The following is a 27,797-nucleotide window of genomic DNA, read 5'->3' as shown; positions in this document are numbered from 1 at the left end:
AATCACAGCTCATTTGGGCGGGGAATTTTTCTGCTGCTGTGTATTGACACAAAGGAGCACTTTAGCTTGATAATGCCTCCTGGCTGCTGCCACAATCCGAATATTAAGAACAAATTAAGGTGTAAGATTAAACTCTGGAAGTTGTTACCTGTTCACAGTGAGGTAGCAGTTGCTTCTTTAGCTTTTTCACACCAAAATATTGGCTGTCAGCACTTGGGAGTTTAAAAATAAAATCAAGTTCCTACCTTATGCAGGAAACAATTAGGATCTCAAGTCTCCTGTAATATTTCTGCTACGGAATTTCTAATCTGCAATTAAATCTGTCATGGGCTGTAACATGACTGACTGCAATCCCCATGAACTCTAGCTTGTCAGGGTGCTTTACTCATGCAGGCAGTTCAAAGCGGCACAGATACGGCAGCTCGCATAAATTGAAAGCCAGCTCAAAGTTCGTCAGGGCCACAAAAATCCTGAGGCTGGAGAGGCTGACGCTGCTGTCAGCCATGGGTGTTGCTGCGCACCGGGTCTCTGCTGCTCAGGCTGTCTCTGGGATGGCCAGCACTGCAACTGGGGTGGCCAGTGTTGTGCACCATGACCGTGGTCACAGCACTGATGAAACTTAAAAGTCTGTGCTGTCGTGGGGAATGGGAAAGGAGGCAGCAATTGCCCCAGTTCCCCAAAGGGCGAGCTGTATCAAGACCGAGTTAGAAGTGAGTAAACTCTGTTTGCCTACACGTACCCTTAACATCAGTATTGACAGCCATAATTGCAGGGGGATGTGTGGCTGGGATGAAAGAGGTGTCTCTTGGGTTACAGATGGTGCTAGTGGTAAATCTGGCCAAACATGCTGCCTTCATAAATGATCTCGGCGCTAAATGCAGTGTAGTCAAACCTGCAGTTGCTGTGGAATTGGGAGGAACCAAGAGCAATAAGCAACAGAGGAGATGAAGGCTTGCTTTGGAAATACTTAAGTTAAATAATGTGGCTAAAAATAACCTTCTCTTTAATGAGATGGGGAAGCTGGAAAAAGCATGGAGACATTTTGGTGGAAGATCATACGAAGGATGAGTTCTAGGAGAAGGCAGCAAAACTGCTGGGTGATGGGCTAGGTTGTATGTGCAGATGCCCTGTGCTGGGGACAACATGAGCTGCAAGTCCTCTGCTGAGCTCGTCTGATCCCACCCAGCAGGTCCATGTCCCCTTCTTGGCACCCGCCCGTGGAGACGCGGTGACGAGTGGCAGGAATTCAGAGAATAGCACCGGCAACGTGCTGGAGCTGGAGAGACTGATTTATGTGGCGATGCTGACAGCGAGCTATGTGCATAGCTTAGCTAAGCACCGGTCTTGACATCGGATGAGGAGTAGGAGAGAGATTAGGCAAGAGCCTGCAGTCATTTGAAAGCCTGAAGTGCTGGTGAGGAAGAAAGGATATTTTAGGTGGTGAGAGAGAGAATGAAGAAAACAATGGTGTGGTAAAAAAAAAAGTGTGATGAAGACATCTACTAAGGCATTAAATAGCTTTCTAAAGGGAATGAGTGGAGTCTCATAGTGTGAAATCTGGATACTACGGTACAAGTGTACTGTCAGGAATTCTCCCATGATAAGGATGGAAAGAAATGAAGTTTCCTCCCCTGTGCTTTGAACGAGTGCCTTGTGCCGCTCTGTCCTACCCAGCGGTACCAGAGGATTGCTTGTTCTTAGCAGCTCTCTGATAACACTGAGTGAAAAATTTTCCTTCCAAAAACACTGAGGTGACTTGGAAAGAGATCTCCTCTAGGTGAGCGACATATCAATAATACTTCAGTTATGTGTGTCCAGGCTGAGCTGGAGCACTCGTGACTTTAGCCTCCCCAGGGGCACTGTATCTAAATGAAATGAACTTTCTTCCCAAATTCCTTTTGGAAACTTACCCATTTTGCTCAATAATGGGCAAGAGTCGCTAAAAATGCTACCAGTCACACAGTAGCTCAGCGTTTCTCCCAGCGATACAGATTTGCAGAGGCTACTGGAAATGAGCAGCTCCATTGGGAAATGCAGGAAATGTATTAGTGTGTGGCTAGGCAGCAGCTTAGCAAATCTTGCCAAAATCTCTCTGTCCACCTGGGCTTTTCCTCTGTATTTTCTGTTCTTTCATCTTCATTAACCTTTTATAACTCTGTCTGATTACTACAGCATTCCCACCATTTCCTCCTAAAATGTCACTCTCATAGCTTTGTTATGGGCAGCCAATATCGACGTTGGCAATTGCAGGGTTGTTAACATCTAAGAGAGTGATTCAGATGGGATGGAGCTGTCTGTGAGCGATGCTGACTGTCGGACCACCACCGAGGTTGCGAGGAATGCATGTTAGAGGGGAGCGGGAGCACGTTAACAGCAATCACCGTATGAAATGCGCCACGGTGGGTCTCCCAGATTGCTGATAACGTTGTGAGAAATTCAACAGCTTCTGGAACACATTGACCCACTGCATAAGTTGCCAGCTTTGCTCTTTTGCAACTGGTTCTTGGGGCCAAGTTTAAAACAGCAACAACAAAAAAGCCCTCAAAAAATGTTCTTGTTTAAGAGTTTGGAAAAGATGCTTGTCAGCTGCTGCAGTCTTTGTGAGCCTGGGTGTGGCTTTTTTGGGTATAACTCAGAAATTTCCATTGTCTAGCAGTTAGCTAGGGCATTAAATTGTCACGGATCACATCTTTTTCATCACATGTGCACAAACCTGGAAGATTAATTATACTCCCTTTTATAAAACGTAGTATCCCAAGTGATTAGGGAAGAAATGAATCAAGAATATGAATTTAAGTACCTAAAAGCAACACAGCCATAGCTTGACTTGAAAGAAAACAGCTGCCAAGAAAAACAGTAAGGCAAAAATGTGGAGGAGCGTCCCTGAGGCTGGGGAAGGGAAGAGGACTCGAGATGCTCCCAGAAGAATGCTTAGACTGACCTGAGACCCTGACACCTTCAGATGGGATTTCATCAGCTCTGGGCTGGGCAAAACTCAAATGGAGTTTCTCTAAGGGACAGACTGGCTAAACTGTGGGTTTTGCAGTAGACAGTATTTTTCCTTTCAGTTAGGACTCAAAAAATTCTCACATGTTGGTGATTGCAGCTTTACAGCTAAGGCTCAATGAGTCTTTGCTGGTCTTAAAGGGAAAAGAGGGTATCAGTGTGCTACATCCAGGAATTTATGCAGCATATTTTGTCTTCTGATATTCCTGCTACATGACTTCTTGCATGCTTTTGTTCTTCTCTTGCATTTTAAGGGCTCTGCGAGGGGAGATGCAGTGAGCAATGGGAGCATGAACCTTCCCATCAGGGGCTCCCGTGCATGGTGTTGGTGCGTCAGTGCAAACTGCTGGCAGGGCACATTTGTGCAGCCGGTGCAGCAGCAGCAGGGCGGACGTGCGTTCCTGTCCGCAGCCGCGGTGGTGACCTCCGGCAGAGGAGCTGCAGCTACGTGGGTGGAAAATGTGCTTTGCTTGGTGGAGGTGACTCATGTTGCCAGGTGCTGCCGTATGCAGAGGCCATGCTCCACATTAGAGGGGGAACACTGAGTGAGGACTACGACAAATGATGAAACAAGGCCATATTTGGACCAGTTATATCTTCAGGCTGATGCTGGAGCATGTGGTTTTTGTCCAGTATGTGCTTGGTCTATTTTTATAACTATGTCTCTCTTTCTGACCTCCTGCAAGGAAAACCTTTGAAAGAGCATTAAAAATGGAAAAATGCTGCAAAACACAGTCTTGCAAATGTGTGCCAGCCCAGAGGTGGGAACGGGATACTGGGGCTGTTAGCAGCAGACAAATCGTGCTGCAAAATATTGCTGGGGTCTCATAGTGCCTGGCCTCAGTGCCTCTTGCTGAGACCTGCCCTATTTTCTTGCTACCTAACAGATGAGCCATATCATCCACTCCTTCCAGCGCCATCACCAGCTCTGCTTTGTGCATTATGGCCAACTACTGACTCTTTGTTTTTTCCCGATCAAACTGCCACTGTTTGTCTAGAAAAGAGACGCAAATGTAGCAGAGCCCAAGTGGGAGACGTAACCTTCTCCAGATGTGCACTGCGAGCAGGATGGGAATGAACTCTTTCGTGTGTCTGCCAGGGACAGGAAAGTGCCTGGGCTTAAACTGCAGTCAGGGACATCTAAGTCCAGGAAAAGCTTTGAAGGTTGAAAAGGAGAGAGTCGCGGGAAGCAGTTGCCCAGGAAGACTGGAATTTCGGCCAATGGATATTTTTAGCACTGGGTTGGGCAATAAGCTGTAATTTGACCCTGCCTTGGGAGATGAACTAGGAGACCACTCAAGGTCCCTTATGGCCCCATTTGCTGTATTGTATTTATTTATTTCTGTTTATGTAGCATTTAAAGGCTCTTTTTTTGGGCTTGTGGGTATCTGTTTCTGTGCACACATAGTGCACAGTGTGACCGGACATATATATATCAGAGTGATTATCAGTAACTATATGCAGATAAGGGAGTTATAAAGCTCTCATTTTAGAGAAGAGAATGGTTTCAAATGTGTTTCCATGAAAAGCAGCAAGCGGGGAGAAGGACCCGTGGAAGTCTCTCATTCCCTTCCCTCCCCTCTCCCATCCTCATTTTCCCAGGGCTTATCTCGCCCCGGCTCCAGGACTGGTGGGACCCCTCTGAGAGCTGATATAACTCTCGAGGATGGGAGAACACCAGCCCAACACGGGCCCAGGCACTCGTCCCGAGTTAATGAGTTGAGGTGGCCTGGGGAAGAGTCTGGTGAGCATCAAACCCGGGAGAGGGAGGAGTGGGGTGGCCAGCTGGAAACGCGGGGAGATGTGGGAGGCTCCCTAAGGCTTTCCTTGGCAACCCTCAGCAGCAAAAATGACTTGCCCAAGACCACAGAAACCTGTGATGTGACAGAGCTTTTACCTCTGCATTTTTCTCTCTGAGCTGCATTTTAGGAGGAAGGAATGCCAGAAAACAGCGTTGTCTGTTATCTTTGGCTATTTCTACACCAGAAGGTCTGTTGCAGTTATGCTGTGCAGGTATTTGGACAGTTTGTGTGAGCAGCCTGGGCGGGCTGTGCTCCTCTGTGAGGCTGCACAGCTTGCCCCAGCAGTGCCTGCTGCCAGCTCTGCGCAGAGGTGCTGGCGGAGCTCTTGCGAAGCGTTTTGGGATGGAAATCACAATCTATAATTGTAACACATCAGCCTTCTTAAACACAGAGAACAAAAAAAGAAAAGAGAAGAAAGAAATCTTTTTCTTCCTCCTGGGAGGAGCTCTTATCTGATTCCTGAAGATTGTTTTAGTGTCTGTGCTATTTTTGTAGCTGGAAGTGCAGTCTGCAGACGAGCGAGCAATGCTGAGAACCTCCAAGAAATTCATTACGAAAGCAGGAGGCCAAAAGTTGAGCAGGGATGTGGAAAGCAAACAACCACATGCTTTGCAGCCTCTGAATTTGATCTCCCTCTCTGAAGTCCTACCAGCTGTATGGCTCCTGAGCTCGGAGACAGCTGGGCTGGAGCAAACAGCCTTGACACAGAGGTCTGCTAGGCAGGATAAAGTTACTTGAGCATCTTTGCCTCATCGCTGTCTAATGTGTCACATTTGGAGTCCACTATCGATTTCTAGGGCTTGGGATCCTTATGGCCACCAACCTGTAGATCAGAATTAACTCCCAACCTTTTGGGAAATGATGGTGCTGAGCTGCAGAGTTCAACTTTTCACCAATTTGCTGCTCCCACTCTCCAGGTTGACCATCTGTGTGCAGCTGCCCACCGCCCCCCTGAAATGTCAGAGGGAAATAACTCAGAGAAATGGACCCTTCTTTGCTGCTTTTCCAGAATGGTGAGAGGTGCTGCAATAAATGTGGGACACCAGGCTGTTTCACTCCTGCTTGGAAAAAAGGGGGAGAGCTGCCAATTTGTTTTTTCACACAGCATCTGAGAATCATGTGTTTGAAAATCTTGCAGAAGGTGGTTTTTTTCCTTTTTTTTTTTTTTTCTTTTTGTAATGCACAATCCAAAGCACTGATCTCTTGATGTATGGCTGCTGACAGGTGCCCATCTGGTCCCCTGGAAGCCTGTCTTTCATGCCTCTTCTCCTCTAGTGTGTGAGATGGGGTGAAGCAGCGTCAGGCTGGCGCGTGTGCTCGTGGCACAGTGCAGCTCCGCCGGGTGTCTGCAGCTGAACGGGACACAGGATGCAAGACTGCATCTCTCCGCAGATGGTTGTCATGCAACCAAGTCTGCTCATCCTTGCCGGTATCGGAAATGTTGCCGTCTGCATTGCCTGCGCACGCGGGGAAGGGGGAGAAGCAAAATAACACTGCTGCAAAGACAAGCATGTCATCATGCGTGTGAATGCTGTGGCCCTGTCTTTGTTGGGAACGGGAGACCTGTGCACTGCCAGCAGGGAAGAGGTTAAATTTTGATAGCGTTTCTATTAAGCCAGGAAAAGTTTGACCTCTGCCTGTTCTTTACTTCTAACCGAATTTGGGAGATTATGACAAAGACTGTGTAGGCGTGTTCCCAGTATTTAGTTTCCAAAAGATGGAAATATCATCTTCCTCGACCTTCAGTGGTTTTAGCAGCGGGAGCTGGAGCGCTGTGTTCTTGGCGCAGGGGCCACAGTGCAGCCTGAAAGCCCCCAGCTCCCGCACCCTGCTTTCCTCCCGCTGGCCCCGCAGCCTTCTTGCCGCGCTGCCGATGGCAGGGCAAGGTTTGCCGTAATTATGGCAGCGTGGAAGCCGGGGCAGGAGGCAAATCTTGCTGCATCTTGCTCTCCTGCTGGAAGTGATTTATGGCATTTTGGGGGTCATGGAGAAGCCAAAAGGTGCGCACGCGCTTTCCCTCCCTCTTTCTCTCTGTGTATATATAAATATATTCGAATGCTGCTACTGCTGGCTTCTGAATGTATTAATATTTGTTTAGCCCTGGATTCATCCCACCCTAAATTTGCCGGAGGTGCCTGACTCCGGAGCACAGACATCCTCGGGCTCCCTCTGTTGTCGATGGAGTGAAGCACCTGCAGAAGGTGACCCAGCTCTCAGGTGAGCAGTTTGGTTCATTTGCTTCTGGCTTATTCTGTGCCAGCAAAGCACACGCAGGCAGCTGGGAAGGGTCTGGTCCTGCGTGTCCTGTACGGCCGGGAGCCTCGGCCGGGCCCCGCTGCGCCCGGTGCCGCACAGACACGGGGCAGGAAAGTGGACCTGCCCGAGGGAGCTTGCACCCAAACAGGGGCAAAACCAGGAGCATCAGGTCAGGTTAGGGTAGAGGCAGAGGAGCTCATGCTTGTCTGGATCAGCTGGAGAAGACTGAGGTCCTGAAAGCACCCGCCTCGTACTCCCTGTGCACGCAGGTCCTGTGGTACCCCCTTGTCCTTCGCTTCACGGCAAACGAGAGTTGGAATAAAGGCAGTGAGATGCCTTTGTAGATGGCTCTGGGGTGACACTTCTGCAGCAAGAATCTGTCAGCCCGAGTCCAATGAGCTGGTGATGGGCCCTTCTTGCAGCCGCTCTGGGAAGGGAACTGGCATCTCGAGAGTGAGGAGAAATGAAAGAGCGAGGAGAGATGAGAGATAGGGCAGGGCACACCTTGAGATGAAAGACGTGTGGTTTGTGTTTGAGGAGTACTGACGTTCCATGAAGAGGAGGATTTATTTCTTCATTAACTTGGTGCCTGAACAAGTTTATCTTGAAGCACCAAACAAGTGTCATTAATGTTTCCTTTGAGCAAACAAGGCTCTTTGATAATGCCTACCCTCTTTTGACCTTTATTTTAATTTTGAATGCTACTAATTAACACTGATCATTCATTCAAACACTAAACTGGTTGTTCCTGCTAAATGCAAAGCAAATGCTTTGTGGTCAGGAGCAAAACGGGGGCAGGCTTCTGTAGGGAAACTCCGAGGTTGCGGGACACCCTACGCAAACCAGGGACTGTTGTGTTCAAACAGGGGTATTTCCTCTCTGGTCTTGGGGAGTAGCTGGGAATAACATGTCCCACATGAAAGGAGAAGGAGCTCTCAGCAGATGGCCTGTGGAGGCAGTGCCAGGACTCAGAACCATCTAAACCCCGTTTTTTAAGTTTTCTTCTGAAGTGTCTGGTTTTCAGCTCCCTTGGCAAGTGCATTTGGTGGCTGCTGAAGAGCACAGTTTTGCTCTGCTACCGACCCTCTCCCCATCATTGCTTGGAGTGCTGACCAAGGATGTGCTGCCTCTTGTCAAGGGGGATGATCCTCCATGCTCAGAGGAAGGTAAGAAGGTTCATCTGCCCTGTGCACCGATCTCAGCCTGCTCTCCGGAGCAAACCTGCCCACCAAAAATCCTCAGACCTGTGCTTGGAGGTTGCCTTCACCCAATTTGTCTGAAATACAGGCAGAGAGGGGGGCTCAGTTGGTGCCCAAGGGTCTCTGTGGCCAGAAGGTCTGGGCTGGGTTTTGGGGAGGAGGAAGGAGTTTTACCGAGGGGAGGCCAGGGGCCAGGGTTTCCTTTCTCTGCGCAAGTCCTACCCTGGTGTTTTATCACTTGGAGAACTAAGGGAGAGTGAGATCTCTTAATGTGAGAAGAGCTCCCTGGTGCACCTGTAATGGAGCTGCTGGTGGTGTGAAGGCGGAACTGGGCATTTGCCCACATTTCCTACGCAGGCTTAGGGGAAAAAACAGGATTCTGGGCTCCAGCTTGAAACCCTCCCTGTTTCACATGAGTATGAGTAACCACTGTGGCTAAGCAGACTGTAGCAAGGAGGTAGAGGCTGGGGATCTGGAGGTCAAATTCTTATTTTGGGTGTAGCAGCGCAATCCTTGGTGCATCACAGCCAGTGGGGTCGGTTGGGTGGTATCTGCAGATAGGGCTGAAGCCCCACTGTAAGCCTCTTATGGGACTGGAAGCAACTCTACCAGGGCTTTAGTTTCAACTCTGAGGAATGGGGCTACTGGACTTCCCTGCAGAGTCCTGGATCTCCACCACCAAAGTGCTTTTTATCTCAGGTCTGAGACAGCTGTGTGGGCTCACCCCAGACCTCCATGAAGCACATGTGCCCACAGCTCTCTCCCAAAATGCTTAGCAATTTTACCAGCTTTGGCCCTTTTCCTGGAAAGGAGAAGCAAATGTGACTGAAAATTTAGCAGTATCAGCAGCACTATTGAATGACAGGACCTGTCTATTTTGGTCTAATAATGACTGCACTATCTAGCAGTCTGCCATCATTGTGGTCCCATGATATTTCTAGCACAAGCAAGGAAAGATAAAGCATCCACTGGCAATGAATGTCAAGCCTGTAACAGCTTCCAGAGCAGGCCAGCAGATGTAAATATGACTTCCTAGTTTCCACACACCAACAGCTCGGCACAGCTAAACAAAACCTCTTTTCTAGTCCCCACGAGTTTTTAGCACCCATGGAGCAATCCATTTTGCACAACTCCATGTCTGCTAGAAACTCAGCCTGCCTTTTGCCACGCCACCTCAGCCTGTAAGTCCTATGAGTCTGATTTTAAGCAGCATAGTAAAGCAGGATAGTTTAAACGTTTCATTCAAGAGCTCCACCACATCAGAGGGCAGCAAATGAATCACGTACGTTCCTTTATCTGATGGTATGTTTGTGTAAAAGGAGCGACATGCAGTGAGGAACTTGCTGTTGCAGGGAATTTGTGTTTACATAAATCTCCAGCCCACAGATTTTATTTTTTTTTTCTCTGCCATTCCCTGTATGTAAAATCCTCATTGGGAGCTATTTAAAAACCATCAGCATTCAAATAGTTTACAAACTGAAGCTGGGAAGGGGGAGGAAGTGCATGACTGCAAAGAGATGCAGTGTTTAGGGAGCTGGTCTTATGGCTCTGCAAGAGATTTTCCATAAGTGGTTTGGTTTTGGTTTTTTTAATGCAGAAAGGAGGGTGTATGTTAAATGTCCATGAAGGTACCCATACCTAAGGACATCAATAGCATATCATCTCTACTCCTGGCAAGAATTATTCAATTTATTATGCATCAAGAAAATGCTGCTGGCCTTGAACTGTGCAAGGGGTCTGAAGCAGAGAGGGTCCCAGATCTGCAACAACACTTAAGTACCCCCAAAAGCCTTGAGATCAGGCTCTGAAATCCCATTGATTTATGTGATTTGCTGACTTCTAATCCCTGGTATCTTGCTCCAAACATCTCCCATCAAAACAACGCCTGTACCCTCCATTTCAGAGGCTCTTGCACACAAGATGACATGCTTGCCAAGCCAAGCATTGCAAAGCTGGGGAATACCAGAAGTTACTTTGCTCGGGCAGCCCTAATTTCCTCTCCCTGCCCATGCTTTTCCCCTAGGTCTGCTTGGGGTGACCTGTCTCCCACTTGTGGTTTCCTTGCCTGGTCCTGCCATTGCATCCTACCCAAATCCAGGTTTTCCTTTCCTCCATATGCTTATGCTTTCCTGAGCAGAGTTAAAAAGGGAAAAAAAATCTCATCAAATTTGGGCAGAAGGCTCATTCCTGCTACGGAGACTCACTCATTTCCCACCCCTTGCTTCCTGCAGCAGGGAAGGCCAAAGAAAAGGCCATCAGAGTCCTTTAGGGTGGGTTAAATCAGGCAGTTTTTCCAATCCTGTGTATGAAGCAGGTGAATCATTGTCTGCGATAACCAACAGTTTTCATCCCCACCTGTCCTGGTTTCAGCTGAGATCGAGTTAATTTTCTTTATAGTGGCTGGTATGGGGCTATGTTTTGGATTTGTGCTGAAAACAGTGTTGATAATACAGAGATGTTTTAGTTGTTGCTGCACTAGTCAAGGACTTTTCAGCTTCCCATGCTCTGCCAGGTGCACAAGAAGCTGGGAGGGGACACAGCCGGGACAGCTGACCCCAACTGGCCAAAGGGCTATTCCATACCATATGGCGTCATGCTCAGTATATAAAGCTGGGAAGAAGAAGGAAAGGGGGACATTTGGAGGGATGGCGTTTGTCTTCCCAAGTCACCATTACGCATGATGGAGCCCTGCTTTCCTGGAGATGGCTGAACACCTGCCTGCCCATGGGAAGTAGTGAATGAATTCCTTGCTTTGCTTTGCTTGCGTGTGTGGCTTTTGCTTTCCCTATTAAACTGTTTTTATCTCAACCCTTGAGTTTTCTTACTTTTGCTCTTCTGATTCTCTTCCCCATCCCACCGTGGGGGAGTGAGCGAGCGGCTGCGTGGTGCTTAGTTGCTGGCTGGGGCTAAACCACGACACCACCTCAAGGAGATGCCGTGTGTAGGGAGCACCATCCAGGGCACATGAAAACAGGGTTTGTGACTTGGAGGTGACCGGCAGCCTTACGGACTGGCAGCCTAATGCCACGGCTCTACGTGTTGCATGGATGAAATCAGCAACGCCCATCTGTGCCCTGGGACACACACATGCCCTGGTTCTCCTGCTGCAGCACAGATGCAATGGGCACAGCAATGGACTCATCTCCCTAATTGCCTTCATTTCCCTCACGTATCCTTTGTATCTCATTCCCATTAAATGCAGGGGTGGCAGAGCATGTGGCGTATTGGCGGCAGGAAGCCAACAATAACATCCACCATGGGCATGGGAGTCTCCTCTGCCTCTGTTGCCCCCGAAAAATTGCAGATTGCTCCCAGGGTTATTCCCTTCCTCACTCATGCTGCAAGCAGGGGCAGAAGCCATGTGCAAACGTTGTGGCTATAAATGCTCCTGGTGAGCACCATGGTCTGGTATCTGACCACAAAGGGATTTGTGCGAAGTGGCAATGGCAGGAATCCAGAGCCCCTAATGTGGTTGCGCCCCCGCGTCACAGGAAAGCCTTTCGCGGGGCAGCCCCTTGCCTCCTGGCTGATCACTAACCACCACTTAACAACACTTTTCCTCCTAACGAACACAACAGCAGCAGGAAGCCTCCAGTCCTGGGGCCTGCCTCCTTCGCGGGTGAGGCTGACAGTGTGGCTACAACAGATGGTCTGGAAAATCCCCTTTGATGGAGCAGCCTCTCCTCCCCACAACTTGCTTGGGTGTTTTTGCAGCAGGGAGCCTCTGCTCCTGCATTACTGATGGAGGACAATGCCAGTCCCATGCCCCGTTTCTGGTGGTGTCCCATGCACTCGTTTGGAGGGTAGTCCTGCCACAAGGAGCAGTTCCCTTCCCAAGCCTTATGCCAGGCTCAGCCCAGTTCTGGGAAAACCCTTTGGCTTGCATGTCACTAAATGCTGGCCTGGAGCCTTTGCTTGCAGGATGCTGAATACATCTGGCGCTTCATGCGTGGGTTTCGATTATGGTGGTGATAGTTTATCATCAGCTACTTAACCCTACCTTAGACTAGCATGTGGTACTGCCCCAGGTTACTCTGTTCACTGGGGTGGCTGCAGGGAATAACAGCTTGTGCACGCAGACATCATTAAAGACAAGCTTGTGTGCGCGGCAATATGCAATAGCTGGGTTGCACTAATCGGTTGTGCCTATTATTAACATTACAGTGGCGCTCGAGGCTCCGTCTGGGATTGGCATGCTTGGTGTGGTGAAGGTACTTGGGAAAGAAATTTTGATGCAACTTAAGCAGTAGGTAGTTTGCAATGGAGTTTTGTGAGGGGTTTGTGGCGTGGGTGTCTGTGAGCTGATCATTGCCCTACAGAGGTTTGGCCTGAGGTTTTTCTGTGCCAGGAAGGAGGTTACTCAAATGAGTTGGCAGCAGGACGGAGTCTCTGTCTGCTCTCATTGTAGGGGTCCTGACTCTCCTCGGTGGGCTGGGAAGGAGGGAGAATGCAGAGATGCAAAGGAGACTTGCTCTGCTGGGAAGAGATCTTTTTGGTGGTGGGGCAGTACGGTGACTTGTTGGGCAGAACAGAACCACAGAATCACAGAATCACAGAATCGTATAGGTTGGAAAAGACGTTTAAGATCATCGAGTCCAACCGTAAACCAAACACTGCCAAGACCACCACTACACCATGTCCCTAAGCACCTCAGTCAAACGTCTTTTAAATACCTCCAGGGATGGCGACTCAACCACTTCCCTGGGCAGCCTGTTCCAATGCTTGATAACCCTTTCAGTGAAGTAAAATTTCCTAATATAGAAATAGAACAGCTCAGTCAGTGCATCTCAGGCTTCACCCCTTCAGGCTGGGCTGCAGGTTTGTAAGGAACTCATAGGAGGAGGCAGCAGGGAGCCCTCCCAGCAGTGGTGCAAAGGAGGTGGGGACAAGAGCAGGAGCAGTGAGGAGAAAAGAGGGAAGCAGTGAAAATGAAAAAGTTAAGCTAGGTTATTCCTGTGGATAGTTTGGGGGCACTTGTTTGCCTGAGGATCCAACCAGAGACCTGCCTCGGCAGATGCTTTGCACTGTGCTCTCTGGCCTCTCTGCTGGCTGCATCAGTATCTCCTGCAAGCTGTAGAGAAGAGAATCCATTTCATCCTGAGCAACAGGTGATTCATCTCTCAGCCAGGCTCCTTGCGTGTCTCCCAGACACCCCACCGGGAGTGTGGATTCAGCAAGACCGGGGGTCAGCCCAGCCTCCTCCAAAGCCAAGTCAACCTTTGGGTTGCCGCATCCAGCCGGGAACATGAGAAGTGTTGCAACAGCCTGAGAGCAATTAAGGGTGAGGACGCCAAGGAATGTGCTCAACACCGGATTGCTCTATGCTGGGGCAGGGGAGGCGTTTATAAAAAAACCCAGCTTGGGTGAGAGCCCTTTGCTTGAAACAGGAGGGGAAGGAAGCCTTGGAATATGGAAGAATATCATAGATTTTCTGTTTGCCTCACAAAACAAAAAGCAACCCTCTCCCACAGCGTTTCCACAGCTACGCAGATATAAACATAGAAATTCCAAGGTTACTTCTGATGGATTTCTTTAGTGCTCAGAACAGGCTCTTTCCGGAGTCGAAGCATTACTAGGGAAGGCCTGTTCCAGCAGGAGTGCCCTTAACAGCACTATTTATTGAGGCAAGGCCTTTATTTTGCGATGAGCTGTACTGAGCTGGAAAACACGGGGGCTTGTTATTTCAGGGACTAATCCGCTTGCTCAAACTGTGGCAGGGAAAGCAGATATTCAGGGTGATTTTAATGGCTGGAGCAGCTGGGTCGTAAATAACCCATGTAGAACTGAGTCTAATTTTTCCCTGAACAGGATCCTCCTGCAGATGTGACAATTAATCACAGTGATCAGCGTTTCTGTACAAGCATTTCCAGATAAATTGAAACGTTGGGTTCTTGCTCTTCAAGGGGTCGAATCAGAAATTCAGTCCGGAGGCTTAACACTTAGTCAATACTTCCCCAGAAACGGCGGATACTGAAAGAGAGAAATTACGATGTGGGAAATGTCTCCTGGACTTGCAGTCCAAAGGCCACAGCTGGGATTTCTTGGAAATATCTTTGCAGTTACCATGGCATTTATTGTGCCTATAAAAGGTCTTCCAGGTGATGCTCTTTGCCATTAGAAGTACTAAGTACAAAGGGAAGCAGGTTAATTGGATTTCTTTGAAAGGCGAAGCACAAGAGGACCCAGGCTGATAAGGAATTGTAGTATTTCCACAAAAAGGTTGCCAGCTGAGCATCTCAAAACTCACTTATACCACAGGTGCCCTTGTGCACTGCTGCCTGAGCACTGAGTTCCCAATTTGCTGTTGGCAGGTAGACAGAGAAGAAGAAAATGTTGCAGAAGTGGCCATTTTTCTCTGCCTATCTCCATGAAAACTGTCTTAGAGGGGGGTGGTGGACCCTCCCAAGGATGGTTGCGTAGCAGGCCTGTGGCCAAGCATGAGCAGGCAGGGGTGCCATGTGCTGGGTGTAAGGGGTTGGCTGTAGGGACAGATTCATACCTTTATGTGTTTACCATTGTAATGAGCTGGTCAGTGCTGCTGGACTATGTTCTGCTTGGCAGACAACAATCCAGGTCAATGCCACCTGGATTAATGCTGTCCGCTCAGTGTTTTCACGTCCTGGACCACCAGACCTGCCTGCTCAAGCTGTGCTGCTCCAGTCCTTGCCCTTGGAGAGATGCATGACTTAGGCTCTGCACTGAGCCCATGGATCTCCTGAGCCACCTCCAGCATGGGGTTTGCATGGGTCTGTTGGGATCCACGGTGGTTTGGAGTGGAACCGGCTGTGGGGTGTCTTGTTCTGCTGTCTGGTTTTGGGATGCTCCTTCTCCTGCGTGCCTTGAGGCTGTATGGCTTTCAGGTGTGAGCTGCCTTGGCACAGTGGTCTAGCTATCAACAGGGACTGGTGATACTGGGGAGGAAAGCAGTGCGGAGACATCATTGCTGCAAGAGCTATCTTGGGATCTGGGAAAAATTTTACTACTTTTATCTGTGCTTCTCTTTTCTGAACCATCCTGGGTGATCATGGAGCAGTTCCTGGAGTCCAGACTTTGCTGATCAGGGGATGCTGCAGGTCCAGGCTATGAGGGAGCAAAGATGCCACCCTTGGTCTTGGGATCAATCCTGAAGTCTGCTCCTGGCTGGAGAGGAGGCTGCTTTGCTTCAGGTGAGTTGGTTGCAGTCTTTGCCGCAGTCTGCTCCTCTGTCAAACACTGGCCTGCTCGGGGAGCACCACTGCGTGTGAAGGGGCTGGAGGAAGGCTTGGAACATTGCTGGGGAGTTTCCCCATCCTGCCCACCCACGGCGGTCCATCAGTTTAATTTTGTCAGGCAGTGATTGCTTCCCTCCAGGACTGATTGTATCACACAACCATGTGTCACCCAGGCAGGTTAGGATTTATTATCGTGCTGGTCTCTCCAAGAGGCCGTATTTTACAAACCTGAGTCAGGGGAAGGGGAGGAGAATTTCTCTTCTCCGTAGTTGTGATCCCACCCGCAGGAGCCCGCAGCAAGGCAGGAGTGGGGGAACTGTATTCCATGCTGAAAGCACCTCCTCAGCTGGGTCCCCATCCCCAGAGCTGGCATGGGAATCTGAGGAAGGAAAACTTGTGCCTGAGGTGCCTGTGCTGTCCTGAACCTCTGCGCCACATCTGCATCCTCACCTGCCATCAAGCCCTGCTCCTGTGGGGAATAGGTGCGCAGTCCTTGTGAGCACCTATTGGGGTTGCAGATATGGGATTTTGGCCTGGCTGTCAACTTCTGAGAAGCAGAAGAGCTGTGGTTAATGGCACAAGAAACAGGGAGCTCCCATTACCGTTTGCCCCATGCCATGTCCCTCCTGCTGCTCTGGGATGCAGCAGATGAAGTAACGTGTGTCTGGATAACCCTGGGTATAAACCAGCAAGTGGAGTGAAGAGAGCAGTAAATAATCCCTATACAAAAATGTGTTTGTTTGGGTTTTTTTCTTTACATACCATTGTTTTTCTTTAGAAGCCCAATAATGATGTCCACGCTTGGGATTTTCCATCCTGCTGAGAGCTATCAGTTTTGATTAGCGCATTAAGTGCCTGCTGAAATTAAAATTATCAGCAGTTAAAAGATGACCTGAATGATGAGATAAGATACGAACCTTCTAAGCAAAAGCATCTTTGTGAATGAAATGAGATGGAGAAAGGTCTTGTTTTTCTCCCAGGAGCACGTGCAGGACTCTGCTCATATTTCTTGCTTCTTCCCTCTGCTGTCACTTGTCTTCCCATGGTGACCCTCACATCGCTTGGCTGCCACCAGACTCCTGATGGACATTTTCACAGCCATTAATTGAATATTGACATATGACAAATGCTTCACGGTGAAGCTGTCCTGCCTTGACCCTCCACCTGACTTAAAGGAGAGAAGCACAAGACATGAAATCTCATTACCAGAGTGAAGGTAATCCTTCACTTTGGCCGACAGGACCCTCACAAGTACCCTGCCAGGCTCCCACGTGAGCGCCAGGTCCTCCACCACTGCTAGAGACATGAGAGGCCCTTTTGTGGCTTCTCTGGAGGTGAGAATGTCAAGAAGGGGCAATTACGCCCAATTGCTCCAGCCTGTGTTGGCCGGGTTGGGCCCGTGGGCAATGTTGCTGAGCTGGCAGTGAGCAGCAGGTCATGTCACTGCTTGCTTTTTGCTGGCCTCAGTTTTAACTTGTTCAATCCTCATGGCCACAAGCAAAATGAGAGGGTTTTGCAGGCATGGCACACGCCAGAGGTGCACCGCCTCTGCCCAGCCCCAGCGAGGCCATTCCACTTCTTCATGATTGCCACCATTCGATTTCTGTAGCTCCGGATTTCCTGTTTGAATGTCTTCAGCCCAAACCTGCAGCTGTGTGATGTCATTCTGCCTCTGCCGGTCGGTCGGGAGAGGCTCTGGTACTGGAAAATGCCTCTTCTTGCAATACTTACGGGCCTCAACGTTGGCACCTTTGAACTTTCTGTTGCATTAGCTGAGCAGATTGACTTTCTAACCTCTCACTCAAGACCAGCTTTCCTCCTTTATTAGAGCTCTTCCCTGAAGCATTTGCAGCTTTTCAACTTTCTTTTTGAAGTGACAACCCCAGGCACGGATATGTTTTTCCAGCAGCAAATGGTGAATGGGCTGTTCTCCCTCTTGGCACCCCACACATCTCCATGTCCCAGGACCCTGTTTGCTCTCTGGACTTCAGGAACAGGAGCTTGGGAGACACCACCAGTCACCAGCCAGGCCCACATCTAGTGGTTCAGTGGAAATTAAACACTATTGTATTAGGTCTTGCTGGGATGCAGTTAAGTCAATCCACCACAACTATTTAATTTTGATGCGTCTGGGGCTGTGCTTTTTTCTGGTGATGATGTTCAAAGAAAGAGTCCTTCAGTCTGTAGATATTACCTTTATTCCTCAGTCGTTGATCCTGACTTTGAATTGAGCCACATTAAAATAAAAACCTCCTACCGACTTCAGTGGGAGAAGAACCCAGCTGACACATTTGTGTCCGACAATGCTGTGGTAGGTTCGGTGGTGCTGCGTTACATTACTGACCCTAAAGTGTCTCTCTTGGCTTATGGGCAATGATATAGACTGAGTTGAGTCTGAAACTTGATTAATGAGAACATACACTACAGGAAAATGGCTTCAGCATTTGCAAGAAGACAGACAGCCTCAGGCATTTTGTGGCTTTTGACAGCTGGGAGCCATGAATGTCTGTTGTCTTTTTTTTAAAAAAAAAACCTCCATAGAATGAACACATTCAGCAAATCGAAAAAAAAAAAAAGGAAAAAAAACATTACTCCCGGCTGGGGTGAGAAAAATCAAGTCTATCAGTGAGATTGTCTCGGTGGCTAAAAGGCAGCTTCCTGGGTTTTGATGTTGGTGGGTTCATTCTCTGCATTCTTCCTTTCCTTCTTTAGATAGCTGGTTAAATTATTCTTTTCTTGGGGTCTTCATTCAGGAAAGACATTTGAGCTATGCTGCAGATGGAGAATTTGCAGCCAAATTCCCCTGTGAGCACAGTGGATGGATTGGGGTGCTCACTGTGAGCAGAACACACTCTGGCGAGCCCAGAGAGGTTGGTAGGAGTGAGATCGCCCTTTGAGATCCAGAGGAAACATGGGGGGACAAAGCAGGAATTTGGGAGTACTGGCCCAGATTCACTGTGTGGGATGGGAAGGATGACTTCTGACTTCCATCTGAAAGGAGGGGGTCCATGGTGTTTGCGCCTCAGCATCATCGCTGCTGGTTGCCCACACAACCAGACAGATGCTTCTGCGCTGGTTGCACCAGGTTGCTGGTCTTTGCAGTCAGAAATGCAAGAAAAATAATTTATGGAATGAAAATATAGTTTAGGAGAATATGACACATCGTGCATGGTGAATGTATTGTGCAGGTTGGAGCTGGCCAACAGATTGTGTATTTGGCACGTCTGCTTTAAAATTAATCATGTGTTTGAGTGATATCCTGATTGGGGATGCTTTCCCGAGTTTGGGACATAAAATGCAACTTTAGGGAAGACTTCTTCAATCCAACAAATAAATCTGTTGCAGACATATGAGTGTTTTCTGTTGTTTTTCATGGAGATCTTTATAGCTTTCAGATGGGACACTCCCAGCTTCCTCCAGAAATTTCACTTGCAGTGAGTTCAACTTTTGGTCAGAACCGAAAATCCATGAAGAATATCAAGATGTTCAGGGCCCCAGATACAAAAGCCAAGAAGGACTAGCGATACTTAGTAGTGATTACATTTGTTTCCTTTCCATAGGAAAGGATTGATTTCTGTGTTAAAAGGAGTGCGTTTCTTACAGAGCAGGCAGCATGATGGATGACCATATTAATAATATAGGATTTCTTCTCTAAGATGTGGGAATGGGCTAGAGACTCTCCTCCTCCTTCTCTTCCCTTACAAAAGGGGAAAGAGAGGCTAATTTATAAAGATAGACTGCAGTGCGTGATGGCTGGCAGAACACATGACTGATCTCTCTGTGCATGGATATTATATTATTAGGTCTCAATAATGGGTCCCCAAGGTCCCTTATGTCCCAGCCTGGGGACAGGTCCCTCCGCTGCTGTGATTTGCTCTGCCTCCCGCAGCTGCCAGTTCTGCTTTCACCCCTCCTGAAGGTCTTTTTAGTGCCTGCTGTTGACTTTCAAGACCAGATGCTTGTTTTCTCCAAGGTCTGTGGGATGTGCGTGTGGGTTTGAGGGGAGTGGTCCCTTGACCCAGACAGCACTTGTGGCAGAGAAGCCTTTGCCGGCTGCTCAGGCATAGTGCAAGAAAAGTGGGGCCAGAGGCTTTGCACAGTCAGCGGGAGGCAGAGGTGAGCTGGCAGGGCTGGGAGTGGGAGGCTGAGACCGTAATTTTCTTCCTCTGATCTGCCTTGCTTGTAAATAGGTATTTCCAGCACGTGAGAGTGGTCTGCACATAGGATACATCAGCTGCATGCCGGTTCCCCCAGGAGTGGGTTCAAAGCAAAGGCAATGCTTCATCAGAAAGCTAATTGAGGAACTGAGTCTGAAGTCTGGTTGCAGAACAACCTGTTTTCTCCATCCTATTTGATTTCAATTCAGCTTGCCCGGAAAACTCAGATCTGTGCATCCATGTGCCAGCTATGTTCGCTTCCCTGTGGCACCACACAGCTTGCCACAAATTATCAAGACGATGCTCACGGCTGCACTTTCTTGTTATCCTTTGGTTGCTCATATTTAATATTTGTAATAACCTGTGTCATGTTTCCTGCAGCTGTAGCCGTGCGTTTCACTGGCAAAAGCTAATGTTGTTTAAAGGCGAATTTTTTTTTCCATTCTGGGAGGGAGATTTTGCTGCTTATATATCAATATGATGGCTTGCAGTGTTCTGGCAAGCTGGAGAAAGGAGATAAGAATGAAAGAAATGCTACATTTCATGACCCAGTGGCTTATGCTCTGCGTGCTTCACTGTGGACATTTAACAATCATGAGAGAAGGTCTTCTATGCCCCTTAAAATATCCACATCTTTAATGTAAATGAATCAGAACCATTTTTTCATGGTTGGGTCATGCGACTTCGGAGTCAGAGGGGATAACAGTGGGTATATTGTATGTACGGATGAAAAGAGAGAGCCCCGATGCTGGAGCAGACACTTAGTACAGAGAGATATAATAAGGAGACGGCTAACTAGCCTCATGTGTTTTATTTCTGCATTTGGTTTCTTTTCTGAATGCCCCTGAAATGAGAGGTGACGTGCAGGTCAGTAGGGTGCTGAGCCCAGGGTTGGGAGCTGGATCCGTTCTCAGTGCTACTGCTACCTTGCTGGGTGATTTTAGGTACATCTTTTCCCTCTTTGTTTCCTTCCTAGCTTTTCTTTCTGTCCCAGCCATACCATAAGTGCTTTGGGGCAGGGATCATCTGTCCCTCTGCAGTTACTCAGTGCCTGGGATCATGGGGTTTTGCTCTCCTCTCCGTTATTTCTGTAATATAATCATTATGAGAGTCCTGACTCATGCAAGCACATGAATCAGGGGGGTGGGTGGGGTTAAGACTGGTGCATCTGCCTGACGAGAAACAGGCCGGGGCTCGCAGGTGTCCTTTCTTACAGAGCCGAGGCTGCCTCTCCATCCCAAGCCAGGTTCACTGCTTACTGGTAAAGAATGGGCAAGTCAGGTTAGATTTTGATAGCTTCTCCATGTGGCCAGGTTCTACCCCTCTGACAGGATCTGGCAGATATCAGCTTGCCATTTGCGTTAGAGATGCTGTGTCAGGACTCAGTGCTATGGAGCAAACCCAGTAATGCAGCAGAGGGAAGGAGCCCACCAACCCCATTGCTCCTGGGTGGAGGTAACACTTGCAGGGCTTCTGCCCCAACCACAGCATGGACCTTTTGCCTGGCCAGGGAGATGCCACAAGGAATGGAAATACAGTAATGAAAATATGAAATTCAGACAATTGCCTTTCTTGGAGGAGCAAGTGGTGGACCCCACTGGTTCAGACAAGATGGTTACTGCCTTGCTTTGTATCCCGTCTCATGTCCCACAGGGCTGCTGATCTCCTGCAGGTCCCTGCGTGGCTTTCTGTGCTTTCAGGAGCTTGCTAGGTCCCTTAAGAAGAGCAAAGCATTTTTGCTGAAGGTCATGCTTTCAGTGCGACTGCAGGAGAAGCTGTGTAAATGAAAGGTTTGCACAAAAAATGGGAAAGGTAGAGCCAGCCTGGAAAGCACTTTTTTTTTCCTGGGCAGCTCACTTGCATTTCACAAAGGAGACTTGTCTGCGTCTGTGGTGATGAGCGTGGCTTGGCCAAATCCATGAGACATCTGGGGCCAACTCTTTATGCCAGTGATAGGTAAGAGGCTCTGAAGTATGCTGATGTTATTATGGAGCTGCATGTGAATTTTCATTATGCCCTCCATGGATTTCATGCTATCAGTGTGCGTGGCTGAGATGCACATGCAGCCCTCCAGCATACTGATGAGCCCGTGACATTAGTATTCAGCACCAAAAGCTGGAGCTGTTAGACGAGGAATAATGGTGTGAAGGGGAGAACTGATAAATGATTAGGCTGTATTATAGTATTGGCAGCGCTGACCCAGCTCCCTTGCAAAGGAGATTTACCAAGTACCAATTTAGAGCCTTAGCACCATAAATAAGTGACTGTGGAGGATATGTGTGTTTTGGGTGCTGGGTTTGTCACTGGGGAGTTTGCAGGGAGGGAAACACATGATTGACAAGGGGCTAGAAAAACCAAGTCACAGGCTCCTCTGTCTGTCTGCACACACATGGTTTCTGTTAGCAGGGCATGTGAGCACCCACCCCAAGTCAGCACAATACCTGGCACAAAGTTAACTTAAAATTAGGTTCAGGTTTAGGTGCTTTTGTTGAACGGGGCCCTAACTACATGATCACATGTAGCACTTTGGGCTAAGAGTGCAAGGGGACTGCTGTCAGCTTGATGCATTCCAGATGTTTCAACTAAAGGTGAAATTGCCTCTTTGGCATCTGAATTTCGGTTAAATCGCTGGGGTCGGGGTTGCCCAAGGTGTTTGATGTAGGGGCAGGTGCAGCGTACAGACTGAAGGTTACTGTGCAGGAGTGCCCTGTAGCTGTGGGAGCCACAAACAGGTGAATGACTTTGCTCTGGTTTGTTGTGTTTAACCTTCGTTGCAGTCGATGGTTTATCTAGACCCGTGGATAAACAAAAGAAAAGCCCAGATGCTAAATCAACGTGATGTTTTTTGTCTAGTTTTCAAACAGAGCTGATTAATAGTGGGCACAAAAATATGAGTGAGTGGTTATGCTTTTTAAAAATAAATTGAAGACAACATTTGCAATGAATGTAGCACATGACCTTGTCAACTTTTTCTGAGCACTTTTTGTGAGAACAATAGTGAGGAACAGCCTCTGTTTTTATGATTAGCTGAAAATGGTTGCGAACGTTTCCTTGACACCAGAGGCAAATGTGAAGCATCATGAATTAATATTTGCAAGGTGGCATTTTGAGGTCTCTGAGCTCAGCAGACCTGCAATAAAATGAGGAGCAGTGATCATTACTTTTGTTTGCAAAGCTTAGGGTAGGTAGTGACTGGGGAGCAATCTCTAAAATTATGTAGTTGCGGTAGATGTAATTGGGGAGCAGGCGGGGCGTTTCCAATAGAGTGGATTCACTCCCTGTTGGTGAAGCAGGAGATGGAGAGAGATGCACCAGTGATATCTATCACATGCAGCAGACATCTTTGACAGTGATCTGCACTGCGGCAATTTTGTCTTGGCCAGGCGATTATTACTTGTCAGCGCCAGCTGTTACCTGGAGGACCCCAGTTATCAATTACTTGAGGGCATTCTCCCCAGCATCGATTATTTTATTAGCTCCCTGACAAATCAGTCGTGTTGACCATCTGAGCCTTGGAGACCAGCTTCTGGTGGATGCCATTGATCCCTGGCCAACACCAAGTCATCTATTGTGGCTTCCCAGGAGGCAGGAGTTCCTGTGGGTCACCTTCCCCCTTGAGTGGGGGTCTGGAAGGAGCCCTCTCCCCCCTGCCCGCTGCAGGATGTTCACGGCTGCCTCGTCTGGCTCTGTTTTCGAGTGCCAGGTGGGAGGACGAGAGCGTGACTGTCCCACCACCCCAAACAGATGGCGTGGCAGAGCTGCGCCCTGGCCTCTGACAGCAAACACCAGGCCCCATTGTTTCCAGGGCCCTGAGAAAATAGATGGGTGACACACAGGCAGCTGCAGAAAATCTTCTCCAGACTGTGCTTGTGCAATGGATTAAAAAAGAAAGAAAGGAAAAAAAAAAAAGGACTAGTTATTCATTTTTGTTTAATGATGAGCAGTTCCTGTGGGGAGCGCTGAGCCAGCAGAAGAGACGGTCTGGAAGCAGTAGATGCACATTGCAGCAAGATCTCTTGGTTTGCCTTATTTTTAACCCAGGTTCTGCAGGAGCTCAGTGCCTCCCTGTTCAGTGCTGCCTGCTCCTAACCAGCGTCCTCAGGCATAAAGGCAGAAGAAAGGACCAATGCCACCAGGTGAACCCATTCCCACATCATCCTTGCAGATCGGAGCTTGTTGATCTGCAAGCATGAAACACAATGACTTTTCAAGCAACGCCATGGCCCATAGCACTTGTGCGGCTTCAGCTGAAGCAGTCAGAGACGACACCAGGCTCATGCTGAGCACAGCCGCTTGGTACCCACTTCCTCTTAGCCCATCAGGGTGGCAAACACCAGATCTTCAACCTCTTTAAACCACCCTGCCTTGTGGTGGCTGCAGTGGGTTTGGGGATGATGGTACAAACTGCTCTGCCCACATGCTGGATGCAGAATAAGCCAGTGCCTGGGACCAGGTCCAAGGGGCAGACACCTGAAAGCGGCAAGTCTAGATGGGAGGATTTCCAGTTTGCTTCAGATACCGCAGCCAGCTTGTGCGCGTTTGGCTCCTTCTCAGTATAATACAGCTCTTCAGAGCAGAGAGAAAAGATCCAACAGAGTGAAACTCTTTGAAATAGGGGGGAAAGAGCAAAACCACAGCCTAGGGAGCCTGCCTGAAAAAAAAAACCAAACAAAAGGCAGAGAGGAAATGGGAAGCAGTGGACAGTATGTTACACAGTGTACAAGCCAACAAGCAATATCTGCAGGTCATCGATTCCTCTAAGCCTCGGAGAGGACATAGGTCCTTGGGTTAAATTACAGCAGTGCCTCTACCCACAGCCTCTATAATTTTGTCTCCAAATGCCCAGCAACAACAGTGACAAAAACAGTTTGCAAAGTCTGACAAAAATCTTGCTTTCCCCAAGTTTTGCCAAGCCTTGTTTCAAGTATAAAGTGCTCTGGCTGTTACTCCTCAACTCAGCGCTGACCTTCCGGCTGCTCCGTCCCTCCCTGCTCCAACAGAGAGGTAGAGATGTTTGGTATTAACAAGCACGCCGCCAGCCCTTCAAAGCCGTCTTCCTAGCTGTGCCCGTCGATTATTATTTTTATTTCTTTTCCGGAATGTGTTGCCTTTAAAGTGAGATTTTCTTTGGTTTATAATATTTCACACTTAATATTTCCTTCGGGGCTGGAGGGCTGTGAAAAGGGAGCACTGGGGGAGTGCTGAAAGCAGCCTCTGAAGGGATGTCGTCAGCCTTTTTGGGCAGCCACGCAGCAGGGAGGGCTCGCTCTCGGCGTGCAGCGAGCGTGCTGGGCTCCCACCCTGGTGCAGGGATGTGGCATGGAGCAGATTCAGCTCCTTTGGTCATTCTTTATTTTGCACACGACAGACTAAATTGTCCACAGTGAGGCAATTACCTTAATAAAGATAATTTCAACTTTGCTGGGGTGATTGAAAAGAGCTCACAGAAAACAAGAACATTTAGCGGTGACTAATTTTTGCAGTTCATTTCTGGGAGTATTTATGTACTTGCTGAGCATTGGGATGGGAGTTGCAAAGTGGTAAGCTCTGAGATGCAGTGGGTAAATCAGGGGATAAACAGATATCCTCCCTGCTTTGAATTGCAGCTGATTATCTAGCTTGTTGCTATGCTTGCTCCCCCTGCAGCTTTTTTCTTATTTTCTTTTTCCTTTTTTTTTTCCTTGGGATTTTGCTGACAGAGGAAACTACTGTCAGGCCACCTTGGATTTCATACAGCCATGCTGGCTCATGCAGCAGTAATGCAGATGGAGAGGACACTTTTGCTGCTGCACTAAGCGGGCCAGCCAGGTTTGTCTGGCAGTGCTGGAGATCTAATGAGACACTCTCAGCATAATCCCAGACCTAACGAAAGGCAGATGATCTGCCTCAGAGCGTGTGGTCTTTGATGTTAACGAGGCCAGGTATTAAGAGCTGTTGTACGGCGTGAGGCACTGCCGTGGCAATTGCCTGGTTTGCTGCTTTCTATGCATTTTGGGCTCATTTCTGCCAAGCACACCGCTGTTTGTCCTGCGGAGGGTGAGAAACTTCATTAAAGCTTCTTGTCAGCTTTCCCCATGACTTGCTTGGTTTTAGCTCAATTCCTTTTCCTTAGAAGGACACGAGGCGGAGAGAGGAGTATCTCCTGCACTCCTGCTGGAGCAGACATGAAGAACAGGAGACAGGTCCAGAGGCAAGGTCCTGCCTGCTCCCAGCCAAGCCTGAAGTTCCTCAGATGTGTACAAGAGAAGGGAAGATGTAACCGAAAGGGAGTGACAAATGCACAACACTGAGGTCTTCATTGGCATCTGCCGGGCTTGTTCTTTCTTTCCTATTCATGATCTCATGGTAGTGTTCAAAGTCCAGACCTGGGAGATGGTGTGTCCTGCATTGTTCAGACAAATTAGACCAACAGCTCTGCCCCAAAGAGCCTACATCTTGCCTCGGATAGAGGAGCTGCGTGCAGGCTTGTGTGCAAGGCTTTTTAGACATGGGACTCGAAAGAGGGAAGAAACTTCTTCAAAAGTATGCAGGCAGCTACGTGACTAATGAACCTAAAGTCTTCTGAACAGCCTGGCGTCCCTTACTGTAACAGCCTGCAAATCATTATTGGTATTTTTAGGTCCCTGATGAATCTAACAACCTGGTGGGGGTGCCTAAGTCACTACTGGAAATGGGAATTAGGTTCCTTAGTCATGCCAACAAGATTAATCTTACCTGATCTACCCAGCTAAAAGACAAGTGTTTAGCTGAAGCAGCTTCTCAGAGCTGTCTGTGTGGCTGATGGAGAGGGACACAGAGCTAGAAGGTGATTTTTCTCTTCCCAGGATGGGTGTCCAGAGACACATCACCTGCTAGAGAGGCTTGTCTCTGCACTTTGACTGCAAAGGAGCCTTGAAGACTTCAGTCATCTCTAAGTAAGTTGGGTGTCTAGTGTAAGGCTAGCAGCTTGTAGATGGATAAAATTAGATAAAATGAATCTTCCACATAGACACTTGTACAAGTTTTACCCTGTGTTTTTAAATAGTTTTGTATAAATAACACTGGGGAATGACACAACCCAGGCCTGCAAGCCATTAGCACTCTCCAGCATGCTGTACATTTCACACTGAATGCTGTTAGCAGCAGAGAAAAGGCCAAGCCAGACCTTCAGATCTAAGCATGCTCAAGTTTTGGAAAAATCTGGATCTGGAGGAGGATCTGAAGTTTTCCTCTGGCCTCTATCTTTACAAGGAGCCAAACCACTCTGTCCAGTGTTGCTGAGCCTTTCAATAGTTTCCTAACTATTTCAATCCAGCTGCTGCAGCCCTGGGTCCACCTTGGCTCCGGACAAGCTCCAGACGAGTCATTCTGCTGGATGGACAATACCTAGTCACAAAAGATACAAGCAGCAAAAGTGTCCTCTCCATCTGTATTACTGCTGCATGAGCATCTCTCACTGCTCTGTGACTATGCGACACACAGCAGTTGTGCAGGGCCTTCCTAGACCTTAGCTTCTGTAGGCTGTGCTGAGCCACCTTGGATTAAACAGAGAACTATGTGGCCTTGGGTATAGACCTGGATTACGTTTACAAAACGGATGTGGTGCAAAACGTCCATACAAAGATATAAGCCAGCAGAATGGCTCCAGCAATGCTAACATCTGCTTTGGGAGACGCTGCATGTAGGGAATGGCCACCTGATCAGATGCTGCTGTATTGCTATGGCTTCAGCAGTCACCACCCTTCAGCTGAGCGATGGTAACTGCCTGTTTCACCTGCCTCACGCACAAGTAAAACACCTATACTTAAGCTGCTGTCATGAATTCATTTTACTTTGCAGGCAGGGAGCACTAAAAGCGTGTGATCACTTCCAGCGCTTGGCCGCAGAGATGTATCTTCTGAGGCTTCTCCTGCTGAGCCAGCAGAACTCACCCTAATTATGCCCTTGGAGGATCCAAGTGCTGCCCACTTTATCCCCAACTGTTTGTATGCACCATGAACACTGGAGACAGTGCATGGAAGTTTTCACCTGGAAACCCACATGCCAGACGTGGTAAGCGGTCTCTCTCATGCAGGTTGTTCTGCTGGTGTCTCCACTCTTTCCATGGGCTCAGTTTTGCAACACCCTGAAAATCTTTCTTTCCCCTTTTTTCTCGGTGTTGCTTTCAGCTTTTTGGTTTGCCTTGCT

The sequence above is a fragment of the Ciconia boyciana genome, chromosome 6 (assembly GCF_034638445.1).
Source record: "Ciconia boyciana chromosome 6, ASM3463844v1, whole genome shotgun sequence".
In the NCBI taxonomy this organism is placed as follows: domain Eukaryota; kingdom Metazoa; phylum Chordata; class Aves; order Ciconiiformes; family Ciconiidae; genus Ciconia; species Ciconia boyciana.
Note: the sequence above shows the minus strand (reverse complement) of the source record.